The sequence below is a fragment of the Sturnus vulgaris genome, chromosome 1 (assembly GCF_052056855.1).
Source record: "Sturnus vulgaris isolate bStuVul1 chromosome 1, bStuVul1.hap1, whole genome shotgun sequence".
In the NCBI taxonomy this organism is placed as follows: Eukaryota; Metazoa; Chordata; class Aves; order Passeriformes; family Sturnidae; genus Sturnus; species Sturnus vulgaris.
This window is the reverse complement of record NC_142243.1, coordinates 72,240,259-72,246,411: the sequence shown is the minus strand read 5'-3', so window position 1 is coordinate 72,246,411 and position 6,153 is coordinate 72,240,259. Positions and strand designations below refer to the sequence as shown.

General features: G+C 38.6%; 1 long non-coding RNA gene across 1 annotated transcript; it reads right to left on the bottom strand.

The window, feature by feature from the left end:
- Window positions 1–5,720, bottom strand: LOC106858923 (uncharacterized). The gene is made up of 3 exons (XR_001403802.2): window positions 5,631–5,720; window positions 4,436–4,505; window positions 1–131 (listed from the first exon to the last, which is right to left on the bottom strand). It is a non-coding gene; the product is annotated as an uncharacterized LOC106858923 (long non-coding RNA).
- Window positions 5,721–6,153: the final 433 nt, after the last annotated feature.

Genomic DNA, 6,153 nt, shown 5'->3' with positions numbered 1-6,153 from the left:
TAGGAACCTGCATTCTTTCTTAGGCATCAAGTCTTGTCTTTCCCTTTTGTCTGCATCAGTACTTGTCTTCCATGAATTCATGTTCCTCTTCCTGTGATGCTCTGCCTCACCAAGGCAGAGTAGAGCAGATCCTAGAAGAAAAAAACCCAAACTAATAGAAATGTTATTTTTAAACAGAAGGGATTTTCAGAAGTCTTCATTTGGTGTTTTTGTTTGCATGTTTTGCTTTGTATTTTTTAAAAGAAACAAACCCAGTTAATATATCTGTGTGTAACAGCAGCTCTGGTTACCACACATAGAGGAATATATTTTAAGTTAATTCTGAAAACTCAAAAGGCCTAGCTCTGAAATATGGTATGTGTACACATGTCTGTATGTGTGAAAGAGGGGCAGAGGCAGAGAGAGATAAAATGGCAGCTCTTCAGATGGTAGAACATTTGGAAGGGGATATAGGGCCAGTGTTCAAAAGATATTGTTGCAAATGTTTCTGTTGCAGGAAGAAAAATACCATAGATGTATATATTCATACACATATTCTGCTAGGAAAACATGGCTTAGGAAGTTTTACTCTTCTCTGGAAAATTGTTGTTCCAAACTAAAAGCCTAAATTCAAGCTGTAGATCTTTACAAGCATCTACATCTGTGCTGGCCATCTTAGGCTCCCTTTATCCTCCGCACAGATCTAGTCTAGGCAGTGATTCATCTCCTCCTACAGCAGACATGTAAATAGGTCAGATGAATCATGGCCTAAAAGTGCCTGCTCCCTGTATTGACTGCAAAGGGAGCTTGGGGTGATGGGTTTTGCCATATGTGTCTACACTGCTGATGTCTGCAGTGAGAGGAGATATATCCTAGGCTAGGTGCAGGAGCAGAAAAACATTTTATTTTGGTTTTGAGGCCTGACTTTCAAGTGCTAAATTATCCTTTACTTTTATGGAAATACTGCTGCAAGTCACTATCAGTGATACATAGTGTATCGTTCAATACATTTTTTTTCTATCAGAATGTGTGTCTGCCAGTGCCAATTATATAAAATGTATTTCTTACAGTGTGTCAGATTACAGCAAAGTATACACAAGCTCAGGAAAACACATGCATCTTTTTATACTCATTTGTGAAGCTGTTCTGTTCCTTCAAACAGAAATATAACTATACCATGTAGTAACTGCAGCAAAATACAATAGTAGTAATAATAATAATAACAGTAATAATAATAATAATAATAATAGCAATAACTACTGTTATGAACATAGAATCCATAGTTCCCACTCCTATTCTTACTCACATCTGAGTCCAAAGAATTCTGTTGGTTGGATACCAGGAACTCCCCTAGTTTCTTTTACAGGAAAAGTAAGACAGGAGCCAAGCAAGGGCAGAGCGGTCTGTCATAAGGGGCAATATTCACAGTCTCCAGCTAAATTTACTGATTTATGTTTTGCTGGAGTTGAGGCCTTGAAAGATGAAAGAAATCTCTCAAAAGTGGGATTAGACAACCTCTGCTGGCCAGCTGACCCAGAAGCTGATAGGGACACAAAGACTGTGAGCCTCAGATATTTATTTATACCCCAAAAGAAAAGGGCAGGACATCCATGCAAAGCCATAAGTACCTAGACACTTAAGCAGGAAAGATCATTTTAGATACAACAATTGTCTGAATAAATTTCACCACAAGTACCATGTGCCCGGGCCACGGAAACTTTCCTCTCTTAAGCAATTCTTTCAGTCTTCTTAAACCCATCTACCCAAATAAGCCCTTGGCTTGGGGATCAACCCTACTTGATCTGTCAGACAATGAGACTGAGAAAAGAGATTGTAACTTGAAGAGCAGGGCAACAGAGTATGATTCCCATTCATAAACTATTTCTAGGTATCTACTCCCTTTTGAACAACCACTATTTCTAGAGACAGGCAGAACAAGCAATATATTCAGTCTGGTAAGACTTTGTCTATCATTCTTGCTATATACTCACAGAGCTGCTTGAATTTTTCCCAGTGCATCAGCCTCCTTTTAGTGAAGGCTGATTCCACAAGACTGAAACTTTTTCAAGAAAATGGCAATTGATTATGGTAATATAGTTAGTAAAAAGTTACCAAAACATGCTTAGCTTTAATTTGCAAATTTTATCGTTTAAGTTTAAGCTTTTAAGTTAAGTCCTCAGGTAGTGGGATGTCCATGGCAGAGTAGGCTTGAAGGTAACATTAAAATTCCTGCAAAGACCCATGACTTTAAGTAGCTGCAGCTTAGTTCTGCACCCTGGATGGCTGCTGCAGAGCTACAGCCCTCAGCTCCAGAGGGGCTCAGCTATAATGTACAGCATCAGATGAAAATGATGGTGCTGTGCCCAAACTACCTGGTTCCAGTATGGAATCATCTTGGATACATCAAAGGCAGAACCAACAAGTCAAGGAAAACCCAAACCACCTACAAGCAAAAGTATAGGGTCCATGCCCTGCATTTCTGAAGCACTTGCAGCAAAGACCTGGTACAAGACACTTGAGATGTCCCTACCTAAATCCAATTGGACTGAGCAGGGTTTAGTAGATCCAGGTCTACTTTGTGCACAGATGAATATCCTTGTTTTACTGCTCAGCTGGGAAGCATGTTCACAGAACACTGCATCTCAGCCAAGAGGGTAGGCCAGACCACAGCTCTTTTCTGTATCCAGGGTAGGGGTGGTAATACACAACCCAGGCAATCTCACATGCTTAGTTAACAGTTGCTTCTAATTAATTTAGTAGCATATGTGGACATGCAATATTTCAATCTTAATGTCTCAAATAGTTTCAACATTACTGACACACAATATTTCAAGTATGCTCAATTACAAGATTTCTGGAAATAAAGATCTCCTAAATTTCATTAAAAGATAAAACTTCCTGTTCCAGTTCAGAACAAGAACACATTTTAAAATGCCTGAATGTCTTGTAGAACAGCTTTTCTTCTTAATACAAACACAGATGTAATGTGTAGGCCCATACCCAACAAAACACTTAAGCACATCTTAACTTCAGTCGTGTAATTCCATCTTCAGGCATGTGCCTAAACCCTGTAATGGGTTCGACTCTACCAAACCAAGGCTGTACCATATCTGTTTGTACAGAAACACTTAAGCTGCCTGTTGATGTTGCATTTCTGCAACATGAAATTGTAGTTTAACATGTTTTTACTGCAATTTCTTCTTGACCACTTCAAAGATGGTTGCCAGAGAGGGTTGTTGATTCATTTTTCAGTCCCAAGACTGACCTTACCTCTTTGTAAATGAACTGAGTAATTGTTTATTCAAGGAAATGTGCAATCTTTTGAGAAATGGGTTCAAATGTGGATTGTAAAACATTGCAACTGGTTGGTTGGTTAATGGCAGATGTTCTGGAGGGAAAAGGGAAATCAAAAGTATGAATCATTATCCAGATGAAGTTCAAAAGTAATTCGAAATTCATTTCATAATCACAGATGTGAGCCAAATAAACCCATCCAGCACAAGCTGCAAGCTTTGATTTTTGTCAAGTCTGCAAGTTCTTTCCTTTGCTATTCCCACTATAACCTTTGGAGTGTGGCTAAAAATTATTAATATATAAAATATTAGAATAAATTATTGCCTTCTAAATGCTCTATATACCTGTCTCTTTCTATAGCATTGTGCTGCATCCAGAAAATTACTGTCAATGTCCACAGTGGAATACAAATACTTTTCCCTTTGGGCTTGTAGTGAGCTCATGGTTGGAATAAAGATAAAAGTCAGAGCAGCTGAGAGTGCATCAGGAGTGCAACTCCAGCATGCACTCACAGCAAAGTCCCTGGACCCTCAGCTGAAGTGAAAGCCCTATGTTAGAAAGAACAGGCATGCACAGTATTTCTCTTACATGACTCTGTAAATCCTGTCAGGGTTGGACCTGGTCCAAGGTAAAAGCCACAGTCAACAGGTGTTCTCTTCATTTGAGGCTTATCCAGCCTCTCACACAATTCCACTTCTGGTGGTGTGCCCCTAATAGATCAATCCAAAACTCAACAGAGTTTCAGTTGTGCTGTTTAGACTGTGAGCCTGCAAGAAGGCATGTTAGGACAAAACTCTGCAGGCAGATATCTTGTCCTTGATCCCTTGGTTTATCTCTGGTCTCTGGCCCATCCCTCTCTCAGCTGTAATCTTCACAAACTTTTGCAGCTACCATAGGAATGGTATGATCTTTCACACTTTTCCTTTCAAGCCCTTTTCTTCAACAGCCTTACACTGCTTTTGATTTGCTTTCGAAGCATCAATGGTTGGTTGCTGGGGGAGCATTTACTGCTTCACGAAAAAGCAGCAGTGCGAGCAAAACAGGAATTGATCGATCTTTTATATTAAAGGATCATTTTTTCAGAAAGACCCTTGGAATTCTTAATCTTCAGACTAGTAAAATATTATAGGTTGTTCAACTCATACAAAAATAAAGGACTCACTGGCTGTAGTTGAGATGTCTTCACCCAAGTGCCTTGCTTGCCTGGGATTCCGCCTGAGAGTCTGTAGTTCCTGTAATTTGCACAAATAATTCCTTAGATATGTGCATAAAACATGGTATAAAAACCATGTTAGGAAACTATAAAAAATGGGGTAGTAAAGTTAGGCTGAAGAAGTAGCCAATAGATTTTCCAGTAAGAGCATAAACATATTATAAAGGCGCCCATTGGAATATATAGATGAAAACATGTTCTTTTAAAGTCCTGTCCCATAAAATGGTCCATGTCACCATCTTGCAGTTTGCTTTCCCACCTCTCCCTTGCAAGTCAGACAGATAATCAATGAACAGAAAGAATATTATAACACCATAAAAGTTTCTAGTCAAGGATAATGAGAATCAAGTAAATTGAACAAATGGTTTTAGAATGACCAATAAGCTGAATTTCTTTGCATTATACCACAATAATTTTTTACCAAGATCATGCATTCAATAAAAGCAAAGTTGATTTGTGGATCTCTAAAGGAAAAAGTTGGGACAAGTAAGCAAATTGGAATGTCCTACTTGTTCAACTTTTCCCATTGGTAGAGACAATGCCTTGATAATACTTCTGTACCTGCTGATGGTCAGAGTTCAAATGTTGACTCTCTAGCTCACTGACACTACATTTTCTGTTGCATTCAATGGCAAATATATTTTTTTGTGCCTGTTAAAAACCATTAGGACCTCTTTAAGAAATGTGGCTCAAAGGAAATACTTGATTTGTGGGTTTAAAAATTATGAAAAACCTCGGAATGTGTAGAGAGGCCAGTGTTGCAGTGTTATCTAATGAACGTGACTCTAAGGTCATGTTTATTGTCACAAATACCACAGCTTTTCACAAAGGCAACAGAAATATACATGCAAAGCTTCAGCAATAACGCAAATTATGATCTAAACTCACTGTAGCCATGATATCTTTTAGAATGAACTCCCATCAGAACTCCTCATCTTCACAGCTCTGAAGGCTGAAAACATTACACCTTTTCAAGACTTTAACTATACCAAAAAAAGAAGTGCCATCTCACTGTAATAATGCTGTCTTAATTATGTACAATACTTAGCACTAGTTTTACACTAGATGAGTCATAGTAGAAGCTTGTACTTTACTGTTTGACTAAATCCCACAGCTCTTAGAACTCCCTGCAGTGAGTGCTTACCAGCTTGTGCTTAGCTCTATTCTCAGACCATGCCTGCTGGATCCTTTGGGGACGGTTGGTTTGGAGGGTGCTGCACTAGGATAAGCAGATACTGTGGTTGGAAATAAGGTCTCAGAATCAGCGAGAACACGAAAGAACAGAAAGCTGCTGAGGTGTCTATGCTTCTCCAGTCATGTCCATTTTAATTAACTGGGATTCTAAAAATTATAGGACTGGGTTTCTTTTCTTTATTTTTTAAAAGCAGTTTATCTTCTGAGTAGAAAGCTGTTCATTTTTTTGTCATCTTGTGCTGTTTGTTGTAACAATTAAGATTATGACAAACAGGTAACTGAAACACATTTGTGGAATCCCTCTTCACTTGTCTTACACCATCTATTCTATTACTGCTAAAAATAATCCCACAGAAGCAGATACCTCTCATTTTATGAAAAATGTTTACCACTGGCGTTTTCAACAAGATAGCAATGGTTCTTCATTTGTTCAGATTTTTTCTCCTTCCTGTGTTTTGGGGCTTGATGAGATC